At 46.8% G+C, this 13,006-nt stretch overlaps 2 pseudogenes; both read right to left on the bottom strand.

The window, feature by feature from the left end:
• Positions 1-1,655: 1,655 nt before the first annotated feature.
• LOC138286313 (U6atac minor spliceosomal RNA) lies at positions 1,656-1,773 on the bottom strand (annotated as a pseudogene).
• A 451-nt stretch (positions 1,774-2,224) lies between these two features.
• LOC138286314 (U6atac minor spliceosomal RNA) lies at positions 2,225-2,382 on the bottom strand (annotated as a pseudogene).
• Between the last annotated feature and the right edge of the window lie 10,624 nt (positions 2,383-13,006).

Genomic DNA, 13,006 nt, shown 5'->3' with positions numbered 1-13,006 from the left:
CATTTGAAAAATACATCTTTTAGTAAAGCTGGTTTTAAGATTGTCTGTTTGAAGATGCCTCTTTCAGAAAGTGGTCTTTTTTTTTTCTTAAACCATTTCTGTGACTCTGTCTGTTTGTGGATTCCCAGTCTGGGTCAGTTTTACAGTTGGGCTGTTTGCACCTCTCTCTAGACAGTGACACAAAAGGAGCTGAGGTGTAGCCTGCATTTCCTGATGAGGCATCTGTGCTAGGAGGGAGGGGAGGGGTGGTCACTTACACCTGAAAGGGCTGTGCCTGCCCTCACACAATGCAGCATCCAACCCCCTGGTGTGTGTCTGGGGCCTGGCCTGGGCAAGGCAGGATTTCACAAGCAACATAGACTTTACTTTGAAGTAGGCCTACTTCAAAGGGCAAAATGGGTATAAGAAGGGCACTCAAAACCACAGACTTTAGATCACTTTTGAACATCAAGAGGAACCTCTGCCTGGAGAAGAGCTGAAGAACTGAGGAGGAGTGCTGCCCTTTCTGAGACTGTGCTTTGTGAAGCCATCCTGCAGTTGCTGCTTCTGCCTGTGCAAGAGGACAAAGACTGGACTTTGTGTTGCCTTTTTCTTGTGAAGAAATCTCCAAGGTCTTGAAATAGAGCTTGCCTCCTGTTGTTGAAGTCTCAGGGACAGCAAAGACTTCTCTCTGCCAGCACCTGGAGCCTCTGCTGAGACACCTGCCCTGCCAAGTGGTGCTCATTCAGTTCCTGGGACCCTAAAAGGAAATGCTGTCAGAACAAGACTGAAAATCAATGCACAGACTGCCGTACAGTAATCGACCCACCACCGGCATCGCAGCTAAAAAATCAATGCACGGAGCTGGAAGAACGATGCTCACACCTGCTGACGAAAGCTGTTAATGTCGCAACCCACAATGCACGGTTTTGCTGAGACCGTGCAGCAGGATATTTGACGCAAACCTTGCTGGGTGCGGAAAAACCACACAACGCCTGGCCGGATCGATGCATCACATCCCTGCGGGTAGGAAAAACGATGCACACCGGTCCGACCGGAGATGGAGAAACGACGCCCGAGCTCGCTTGCTGGTGAGAAATCGATGCACCTCTTACCTTTTTCAATGAACACTCGTGCGTGTTATTTTTACGCTACCCAGGTACTTTTCAACGCTAACAGTGTTCTACCTGTTTTCTCAAGGATTTAAGACTTTTTGGTTTTTAATTGATAACTTGACTTGTGTTATTTTGGTCTTGTTTTGTTTAGATAAATATTTTCTGTTTTTCTAAACATGTCTTGTGTCATTTTGTAGTGTTTTCATTAAGTTACTGTGTGTGTTGGTACAAACACTTTGCACCTAGCACTCTGAAGTTAAGCCTGCCTACTCATGCCAAGCTACCAAGGGGGTGCGTGGGAGTTAGCTGAGGGTGATTCTCCTTTACCCTGACTAGAGTGAGGGTCCTTGCTTGCACAGGGGGTAACCTGACTGCCAACCAAAGTCCCCATTTCTAACAGTGGCCGTGGCACTTTGAATGGGCTTGCTTATGTCAACTGTTTTACTTTTCTTTTTGTGTGTCTCCCTAAAGCTCACGCTCATGGCAGCCATGACGCATTGAATCGGCTCACTTATGTAAACTGTTTTACATTTCATTTTATGTGACAAGAAAAGTCCAGTTAGGAATTTACAGCACCAATAGCCCTAAATCGTTTTCTTTTGCCTTGCGCTGTATGTTGTATTTTTCTCTTCCAGCCTAATCAAGAGGGGCACTAACCTTCTCTCCTTTCAAACAACACACCAAAACACCCAACCCAGATCTATATTTAAGTACCTAGATTTTGATGTCTTCATTATTAGTGTAAGCTTTGTTCCGGTTCCTACTTGGAATAGAAATTCATCATTTTCTCATTTCATTCTAAGAATGTGACTTTTGCAAAAATTGGTGACTCAGTTCAAATGTCTATCTACCATTTTACTTCCAGCTCCCATTATAATACATGCACCTTTTCCAGCCAATCAGAGATCGAAGAAACCTTTAATTAGAATACGAGCAAATGCAGAACTGGCTCTATTCAAGGTAATTACATTTTTTATTTGCATATTATGTGTTTGACCTATCCACACCTCATCTCCCCGTTACCCCGGAGACGTCTGATAATTTAAAGACGGGTTATTATAATGTTCTCACCTTTGACTGCAGAAGATGCTTAGAGTAGCACAAAAGTGTAATGGCGACTACAAAAGACTAAAAGGAAGGACTATGATTAGACGAAGCTCGAGATGGGCTGATGTAGGAATGCCATAGTGTCACATCGGGTCTCTAGGAGCAACCATAGTGAATGAGTTTACTGGAACCTCTTCCATCGTTGTCAAGGGAAGTGTTAACCTCTCCTTGCAAACAACACACTTATACACAACACCCAGATTTATATTTCATCACTTAGGGGCATATTTATACTTGTTTTGCGCCGAATTTGCATAATTTTTTGTACCCAAATTCGGTGCAAAACTAACTCCATATTTATACTTTGGAGCTAGACCTGTCTAGCGCCAAATTTATGGCATTACAGTAATTTTTGGAACGTGGAAACCTACTTTGTGTCAATGAGATGCAAAGTAGGCGTTCCCGTGCAAAAAATGACTCTATGGCCTTAGCACCATATTTATCCCCTCGTGCTAAAATCATGCACGGGAGGGAGGAGGGGTCAAAAATGGTACAAAGGTTGCTTTGCAATATTTTTTAATGCCTGGGTCAGGACAGGCATTAGGGGACCAGTGGGCCTATTTCGATGGTGGAACACCATGGAATAAGCCCACAGGGGCCCTTCCCAGACCCCAGGGATGCCCCCATCCACACTAGAGGGACAGCGGAGGATGGGGGACCCCATCCCAGGTAAGTATAGGTCCTGAAAAGGGGCCCCCTTCATGGCACTGGGTGCAATGGCCATGCCCAGGGGACCCTGGTCCCCAGTGCTGGCCAATTGGGTGGTGGGCATACCTCCTGTCTTTTCTAAGACAGGAATCATGTGGTATGGATGGTTTTGCATCAGAAAATGACTCTAGGCAGGTTAGAGTCATTTTTTTTACTCTAACCTGCCTAACGTCATTTTTTTGTGCAAAACTCCCTTCTTCCATACCGCCAGCCCCACTCGACTAACGTCATTTCTTTTTAATGCTAGCTTACCCTTTGCACCGGCTTGCACCATTCCATAAATATGGTGCCCAGGTGGTGCACAGAAATGGTGCAAGCCAGTGCTAAACTTTTTAGTGCAAAACTGCGTTAGTGCAGTTTTGCACCAAAAGTATAAATCAGGGCCCTAGAATCTGATTTCTTCATTAGAGTAGGAGTAGTTCCTGTTTGTACTTGGAATACAAATCCATAATTTTTTCATGTCATTCTAAGAATGCCACTTTTGCAAAAAATGAGTGACTAAGTTAAAATGTCTAATGGGCATTTTTCTCCCAGCTCGCTTTATAATATAATATACATACCTTTCTCAGCCAATCGCTGATCGTGGAAAACTTTAATTACAATACAAACAAATGCAGAAAAGGCTCCACTCACGGTATTTACGTAATTTTTTTAAAATTTTACTTATACACAGGACCATTGGACTTATGTGGCAGAGAGGATAAAATTGTGCTGCAGAGTTGCCCAATTTATGTGGCAAGAAAAGTCTAATTATGTATTACAATGCCAATAGCTCTAACTCAAGCAAATGCGAGACCCATTGCATTGCAAATACTTGTTTAATGTACTACTCATCTTTGGTGGACCCTTAAGGCATTTCGCTCCTGCACATTTCTTAGTGTATTATCAGTTTTCTTTTTACCTGACCTTAATCTGTCACCATAGAATCCATGATGCAACCCATCCATTTCAATAATCTATCGGAGAACCTTTGTTTGCATGGGCGGATCGGTTTAGGACTTTCGAAGTATATCAGGTTATCACAAACATCTTTCATACATTTTCCCGGAAGGGTTGTCCTGAGTGTTTTTGAAGAAATGCCTGCCTGCCTTAGAAGCACCAGGAGAGTACGAAAATAATGGGTATTGAGAGCCAGTAAAAATCCTGGGCAATCATTTCACAGTTCTGAAGAGTCTTGATGGTCATGGTCACCAGTTTTATTGTAGGCAGCAACAAGCAGCTGAGATGTTTGCGAAACATATAACGGCGCTATATATAAGCTAGTTACTGCATCATGCGTGTTCGATACATTTACAAGCGGTATTGGATCAGATGATGGTGAGATTTTATGACAGAAAAATGTAGGCAGAAACTAAATAATTGAACAGGTGAGGGAAAGATTATGTTTACCCTGTAGACACTAAAAGAATGTAAGGGAGAATTGAAACAAGGAAACGAAACAAATGTAGCAGAAGCGCTCTAGAGTAAGAATGAAGGAAGACTGTTACAGAATTGGGACCTGCAGATAAACGTCCAATTCTAAATTCTGCCGGTACTTAAAAAATTGGGGTAGCATTCGTGGGCTTGTTGGTCACTTTGCAATTGTGTATTGGCAGTGGCAGCAAGGCTAAATTTGAAATGGTCGGCGACGACTGTGATACAAGTCATGTTGAAAGATTGAGGAGTTTGGTCATTACAGTAGTTTTTAAAGATCAGGAATTCGTTGTGGATCCATTTGCCCAGATAGTTGTTGATGGTATGGAGTGAGCCTTGTTAATTGACGCAGGTGAACAGAAAACTGTTGGTTTGGAGAGCAAACATAAACTAGTGTGCCAGTCCAGGCACTTCAAGAAAGTCATGTCAGTTTGGAACATATGGAAGGCTCATAATATATTTTATAGAAATCTCTATAGCTTGGATTGACTTCAGAGGAAAGCGTTTCTGTGGTAAGGTCTAATAGACATACAAAAGAAATACTACTTTCAACATGAAGAATATCGATAAAAGAATATAGACGACAGAACATTGAGGGACAAAATATTGAAAGGTAAGTGCATTTAGGAAAGTATCGATTTACTGTTTGTAGCTCCACATCTATGTACCTTGAAAATATATGTAATGACTATATATATATGTATATAAGTATATATATATATATATATATATATGTGTGTGTGTGTGTGTGTGTGTGAACTTATGTAAAGAATATCTTGATTTACCTACCTGTGATCTTGGATGGAGTTTATTAATTCAATTAAATATTATTTTAACATCCATGAGCAGCTGCTGTGTTTCTACAATTGATGTAGGGTTGTTTTAAAGGAAAAAGTGGCAAGCTGATATTCAATGGCAATATATGAGCGTTTGGGAAGGCATGGAAGGAGTATAATGATATGCTCATTAGGCTGCTGGTCATGTGTTTCAAATTGTAAACTGCACAGCTCCTTCCGATTTTAGATGCTTTAAGTGTACCGTTGGTTGGCCCTTCTTTCTGAAAAACAGATTCATAAGTAATTATATTTTGTTGAAGTTTTTTGCAGCTCCACAGACAGCCAATGTGCATATTGTTTTGTGAATATTTGCCAAAGAGTATGACTTTTGTTTTGTCTTGATTTACTCGAAGTTTATTGTCACCAATATACCTATGGAGAGCTTTAAGTGTCCTCTGAGTGCCTGATTTTTTGTGTGGTTCATGTTAAAAATGAGGTCTCTAGTCAGCAGTCAGTTTAGACCCTGTCCAAGTAGGGACCCTCACTCTAGTCAGGGTAAAAGAGTCACACACCTAAGATAACCCCTGATCACCCCTAGGTAGCTTGGCACAAGCAGTCAGGCTTATCTCAGAGGCAATGTGTACAGTATTTGGACAAAGACATACAGTGACACTAGAAAAATCCAAAAAATAATTCCACACCAGTTTAGAAAAATAGCCAATCATTTATCTGAAACAAACAAGATGAAAATGAGAAAAATACAACATACACAAAGAGATATAAATTTTAAAGTAAAAATAGTCTTAGTCCGTAGGAATCAATGGATGCATTCATTTAGCACAAAGTACCTGGTATGTGTCAAAAATAAAGCCGCAGGGGCAAGGGTTCATCAGAAAAGCAAGTGAGGCCATATGTTGATTCTTTCTCTGCCTTGTAAGTGACACATTGATTCTTTCCTCGCAGAGAAAGGATGCATTGATTTCTGGATGAGCAGCCTTGGGTCTGTGAGGTGATGTTGAAGAATTTGATGCCCGGGGACAATGTGTGGAAAATCCAGACGCACAGCAGCGATGAAGTCATGCTGAGCTGGTGATGTGTTGATTTCCCCAGCCGCAAGGCTGGAGCTGCATTGATTTCACAGCCACAAGGTGGGTGCAATGTTGATTGTTCTGCCACTCGGCTCTGGTGTATGGATTTTCACTCAGGTCTGCCAGCTTCTTCATCCAGGGACCCAGGGACTGGATGTGGCACCATTTGGCAAGTTAGGGGGTCTCAGCAAGAGAGCCCAGGTGCTGGCAGGTGAAGGCTTTGATGTCCCTGTTCTTAACAGGAGGCAAGCTCAGTCCAAGCCCTTGGAGAAAGTTCACAAGCAGAATATATAGCAAAGTCCAGTCTTTGTCCTCTCTAATGCAGAAGAAGCAACTGTTGGCAAACCCAGCAAAGCACACACGTCAAAGAGGCAGTAGTCCGCCTCACAACTTTTCAACTCTTGTCCTTGGCAGAGTTTCCTCTTAATCCAGAAGTGTTCTGAAATTGTTGGGTCTGCAGTCCAATACTTATACTCATTTCTGTCTTTGAAGTAGGCAAACATCAAAGGAAAGTATGTGTAGCGCACAAGACCCTGCCTCTGCGTTGCCTGGCCCCAGCCACACTCCAAGTGGTTGGAGACTGTATTGTGTGAGGTCAAGCACAGCCCTTTCAAGTGCAGATGGCAGCTACTTCACCCACTGTAGCCCTGGAAGACTCATCAGGATATGCAGAAAACACCTCAGCTCCTTTTGTGTCACTGTATAGAGTGAATTCACAAACAGTCCAACTGTCATTCTGACCCAGATGTGGATTCAGCAGCCAAGCACAGGCACAGAATAGTTTAGCAAGAAAAAGCCCACTTTCTAAAAGTGGCATTTTTAAATCAAGAATCTAAAAACTGACTTTACCAAAAGATGTATTTTTAAATTGTGAGTTCAGAGACCCTAAACCCCAGATCTCTATCTACTCCCAATGGGAAACTGAACTTAAAAAGGGATTTTAAAGGCCATCTTCATGTTAACCTAAGGGAGAAATAGGTCTTGCAATAGCAAAAAAACAAATTTGGCAGGGCATTTAAAACACAATAGTACATGTCCCACCTTTTCAAAACACTGCACCCTGCCCATGGAGCTGCCTTGGGCCTACCTTATTGGTGATTTACACATGGTAAAAGAAAAGGCTTGGACCTGGCAAGTGAGTTGACAGTTCGAAAACAGAACACACACACACACTACAATGGCAGGTCTGAGACATGTTTACAGGGCTACCCATGTGGGTGGCACAATTAGTGCTGCAGGCCAATGGCAAATCTCCTGTAGTAGCTGGTGAGGCCTAAGAAGGCTGTCACCTATGTCTGGGTCTTGGGGGTTCCCAAGCCACAATGTTATACATTTTGGGTTGTAGGGGTGCCACCTGGCCACTCCCCACTTGGTGTCCCAGGTAAACCACAGATCTCTGCCCTATTTGGCACTCACTGGCCTTAATAGTGAGGCTTGTCTTCTGCAGGACCTTAAACTCTTCGCAGAGGTGATGCAGATGATCTTCTCTGCTGGAGCTGAACACTGCAATGCCATCCAGGTAGGCAGCACTGAAATACTCCAGCCCAGACAAAACTTGGTTGACCAACTTCTGAAAGGTGGTAGGGGCATTCTTCAACCCAAAGGGAATGACCAGTAACTGGTAGTGCCCTCTGGTGTTGAAAATGATGACCTCTCTTTGGCCCCATCAGTCAAGGCAATCTGCCAGTACCCAGCAGTTAAGCTAGCCAATCTATGAGCTCATCAGCTCTGGGGATGGGCTGCACCTTAGTCTTAGTGATGGCATTGAGTCCACGGTAGTCCACGCAGAACCTAAGTTTAGGAGTGGCAGCGGGGCAGCAGCCTTTGGGACCAAGACTACAGGGCTGACTCAAGGGCTGCTGGAGAACCCTATCACCCCTAGGGCTAGCATCTTGGAAAGCTCATCCTTGATGCTGGCTCTAACCCGGTCATGCTTCACAGGTGGACTGTCCCCAGTGTCCACACTATGGTGTAGGAAAGTCCTCCTTTTTGCCCTGGTCGCTCCCACACTTTTTGGACAGGTACTGGTGGTTACTGACTCTTGGATGTGCCCTGGGTACTGCTTACCAGTCCCAGGGAAGGTGCTCTGTGTAAAATGGATATGCAAATTAGGCTAATTATAATTGGCTAAGTTAACCTACCTATAAGTCCCTAGTATATGGTAGGGCATGTAGGTTTAGGGACCACAGCATAGGTAGTGCACCCATAGGTGCACTGCTGAGGTGCCCAGTGTCATTTTAAAGGCAGGCCTGCCTTGCTGGCTGCTTTTAAATTAAAGTTATATGCAAATTCGACTTTGGAATTAAAAGTAGTTCCAAAGTCTTAAACTACCTTATTTTTACATATAAGTCACCCCTAAGGTGTGCCCTATGTGCCCCTAGGGCTGGGTGCCATGTAACTATAAGCAGAGACTTTATAAAAATAGTTTTATAAGCCCTAGTGAGGTAAAAACAGCCAAATTCGTTTTTCCCTCATTGTAGGAAATGGCCTTCATAGGCTAGAATGGGGAGACTTTATTTTAATTTTTAAAGTCTCCTTAAATGATGCATACAAATAATTTGGTATCAAATTAATTGTTGTAATAAATCCCACAACTTCCAGTTGTTGAATTTAATATAACTTGTTCAGGTAATGCGTTTTAAACTTTACCTGAAAAGTTGCCGATTTCAGCCCTGCATTGTTTTTGCTCCTGTGCTGTGATTGGCCAGCCTCTAGCAGCTTGGCCGAGCTGCCTTGATGAGGTATGAAGTGGGCTGGCTTCACACAAAGGAATGTGCCTGTGGGAGGGAATCTCCTGTCAGCAGATGGTGAGGCAGGAAGGGGGAGGGCTGCCAAACTGGTCTTCAAAGGCAGAGAAGGACATTTGGAGCAACCAGCAACACCCCCACATCCTGCAACCCCAGACAACTAGGTGCCCCCTTGATTAGATTAGGAGAGGGCAGGAGAGGGGTATGTTTATGATTTTTAGCCACACTAGTGGGTGGGCTCAGCCAGATGTAACCTCCAAAAATCAGATTCAGTCATGATGGATTTTTAGAGAATGTTTCCTCCTGGGATTGATTTTTGCCACACTTCCCAGGAAGTGGTCATCACAGGGGGAAGGACCCTGCACCTGATTGGAGAACCAGGACCCCCCTGCTTTTCACCCAGGAGCAAGGATAAAACTGGCAGACCTGCACCCACACCTCAGATCCCCATCAGATTCCAACAAGGAAGAACCAAAGGAGAAGAAGGACTGCCCTGCTGGACCCCTGGCCTGCACCTGGAACCTGCACTCAGAAGGACTGCACCAGCTGCACACTTGGACTTCACCACAAGAAGGACTTTGCCTGGCTTCAACTGGTTCAAGGAGGGACTCCCTGTTTGCTACAGGTGAAAAATTGCTATCCAGAGTCCCCTGCACCAACTCCTGAAGAAAGCGACCAGCTGACCACTGTCCAGTGGCCAAAAAGGAGTTTGCGCCAGGTGCATTCTGGGAGTTGTAGTCCGCACCCCCCCCCCAAGGACCATCTCAGAACTTCTGGACCCTTGGGGTGAGCTGTGGACCCTAAAAGAACCTTAAAAGGACATCTGGGAGAAGCCCCAGAAGTTTGGAGAAGTTTGGACAACTTTTTAAAAAAAGCTCCATAGAGGGACCGACCCGCCGCGGCAACTCTAGCCAGCTTGCCTCAACCACGACCCGGCCTGATTTGCTGGTTCGTCCTGGTAAAGAAAATCCCAGAAAAAGAGACTAAGGGGGTCATTACAACCCTGGCGGACGGTGTTAAAGCTGCGGTCATACCGCAAACTGGCCGGCGGACAAAAAAAGGGAATTATGACCGTGGCTGAAACCGCCAACATAGACAGCCACTTTAACCCTCCGACCGCCACGGCGGTACAGACAAGCAGCCTGGCGGTCACCGCCAACAGACAGGCGGAAGACAATGTACCGCCCACAGTATCACAACCCGCCAATCCGCCACCTTTTCCGGGGCGGATTCACCGTGGATAAAAACACGGCGGAAACAGCTCTTACAATGGGATAACGCTCACCTCAACACACTCCACGAGGAAGGAGGCCACCATGGACCCGGAACTACAAATACTCCCTGCGCTTGTCTTCCTGCTCCTCTATGAACACCAGCAACGTAGGCGCCGAAGACAACGGTGAGTACTGCACCTACGACATAGGGGAGGGGGAGGCAAAAGTCAGGGACACACACACGCAACACCCCCACCCCCAACCCGACCCTCACCCACTACAACACACACACCAATGCATTTCCAAACAGCACAGTAACAACCCACAACCCCCCCAGTAGAATGCAAAGGCAAAAGGAAATCAGTTCAAACATTGTAATGTATCAAAATACAGTAACCAAATATATACAGATATTTATAAACATTCTAAAAATCATACATCACGATTAGTACTGCAGGTATGCACATATCAATGTCCGTGGACCACTGGGACCACAATACATGGGCGAGGCCCACACTAGATACCTGTCCACAAACAGAGAGAACACTGCAGTGGAATCAGATAGAAATACAACAGGCACCTCAGGGGGAAGGGAAGGGGGGGGCACCTCAGCCGGATTACAGCACCATGCCAGATCCACGACGGGGCTCCATGCCCATTGATGTATCCTGGGGAGTACAAAGCCACAGTCTCTCAAGTCTATACAGTGGATGGGTTGCCCACTGCTTTATCCTGGGGAGTGCAAAGCCACAGTCTCTCAAGTCTCTACAGTGGGTGGGTTGCCCACTGCTTTATCCTGGGGAGTGCAAAGCCACAGTCTCTCAAGTCACTCCAGTGGGTGGTTTGCCCACTGCTTTATCCTGGTAAGTGCAAAGCCACAGTCTCTCAAGTGGATAACAGTCTCCACTGGTTCTGGAGGGGGACTGGTGCCCAGAGTGCTTCATCCTGTGATGGACAGACAGAGTGGATGCAGGTCTCCACTGGTTCTGGAGGGGGAATGGTGCCCAGAGTGCTTCATCCTGTGAAGGACAGACAGAGTGGATGCAGGTCTCCACTGGTTCTGGAGGGGGAATGGTGCCCAGAGTGCATCACGCTCCCAGTGACAGTCCCAGTTCCGTCACTGTCCCAGCTGCACATGGGCTAACGATGCTTGATTTGGCGGTCTTTGCCCTGTTCAGTGGTCTTCACCATGGCGGTCTTTGTCCTGTTCAGCGGTGCTTGCCTTTGCTGTCTCTGACCTGTTCAGCGGTGCTTTGCCATGGCGGTCTTTGCCCTGTTCAGCGGTGCTTGCCTTTGCTGTCTCTGACCTGTTCAGCGGTGCTTTGCCATGGCGGTCTTTGCCCTGTTCAGCTGTGCTTGCCTTTGCTGTCTCTGACCTGTTCAGCGGTGCTTTGCCATGGCGGTCTTTGCCCTGTTCAGCGGTGCTTGCCTTTGCTGTCTCTGACCTGTTCCGCGGTCTTCACCATGGCGGTCTTTGCCCTGTTCAGCGGTGCTTGCCTTTGCTGTCTCTGACCTGTTCAGCGGTGCTTTGCCATGGCGGTCTTTGCCCTGTTCAGCTGTGCTTGCCTTTGCTGTCTCTGACCTGTTCAGCGGTCTTCACCATGGCAGTCTTTGCCCTGTTCAGTGGTGCTTGCCTTTGCTGTCTCTGACCTGTTCAGCGGTCTTCACCATGTCGGTCTTTGCCCTGTTCAGCGGTGCTTGCCTTTGCTGTCTCTGACCTGTTCCGCGGTCTTCACCATGGCGGTCTTTGCCCTGTTCAGCGGTGCTTGCCTTTGCTGTCTCTGACCTGTTCAGCGGTGCTTTGCCATGGCGGTCTTTGCCCTGTTCAGCGGTGCTTGCCTTTGCTGTCTCTGACCTGTTCAGCGGTCTTCACCATGGCGGTCTTTGCCCTGTTCAGCGGTGCTTGCCTCTGCTGTCTCTGACCTGTTCAGCGGTGCTCTGCCATGTCGGTCTTTGCCCTGTTCAGCGGTGCTTGCCTTTGCTGTCTCTGACCTGTTCAGCGGTGCTTTACCATGGCGGTCTTTGCCTTGTTCAGCTGTGCTTTTCGCTGTTCAGCGATCTTCACCATGGCTGTCTTTGCCCTGTTCAGCGGTGCTTGACTTTGCTGTCTCTGACCTGTGCAGCGGTGTGTGGCATGACGGTCCCTCAGTGCCCAGCAGGGCTGTGGCTGCCGGGGCCCTCCAGGGCACTGACGCTGGCGGTGGTCTCCGGACCAGTGACGATACTGCTGCCCTCCAGGGCACTGACTCTGGCGGTGGTCTCCGGACCAGTGACGATACTGCTGCCCTCCAGGGCACTGACGCTGGTGGTGGTCTCCGGACCAGTGATGATAGTGCTGGCGGTGGCGTCCCGGCCGGCGGGGAGGATGGCGGCCTTCTCCGCCGTGCTGCTCTTACCAGACTTTGGAGACTTTTTCTGCCCCTTCACCACCTTGGGAGGAGTCACAGCTGACTCGGCACTCCCCCCGGGACCCTTGTGAGCTGTTTTGCCGTCAGGAATCTTCACCCTCTCCCGTCGGGCACTTTCCAACTTAAGGTGCTTTACAGGGGGTGGACTGGCAGTGTTTTGGCTCTGTGTCACACTGGCTGCCCTGGTGGCCGATGCACTCCACAGACCTTTAGCACGCACCACTCGTACCAGACTTTTTTTGGCTGAGGTGCTACTACGGGACCTATGAATTGGAGGGGTGGGGGTGGTGGGAAAGAGGTCAACGTTGCTGAGGAAGAGTTTCTGACGAACACTGGGATGGGTAGCTGGAGGGGGTCTGGGAGTGGAGGAAGAGGAGGTGGTTGTAGGAGGTGTAACTTTAGGTGATTTGGGTGCAGGTACTGGAGGCTGTCGTGAGGTGCATGGATGTTG

This window comes from Pleurodeles waltl, chromosome 3_1 (assembly GCF_031143425.1).
Source record: "Pleurodeles waltl isolate 20211129_DDA chromosome 3_1, aPleWal1.hap1.20221129, whole genome shotgun sequence".
Lineage (NCBI taxonomy): Eukaryota > Metazoa > Chordata > Amphibia > Caudata > Salamandridae > Pleurodeles > Pleurodeles waltl.
Note: the sequence above shows the minus strand (reverse complement) of the source record. Positions and strands in the feature narration are given on the sequence as shown.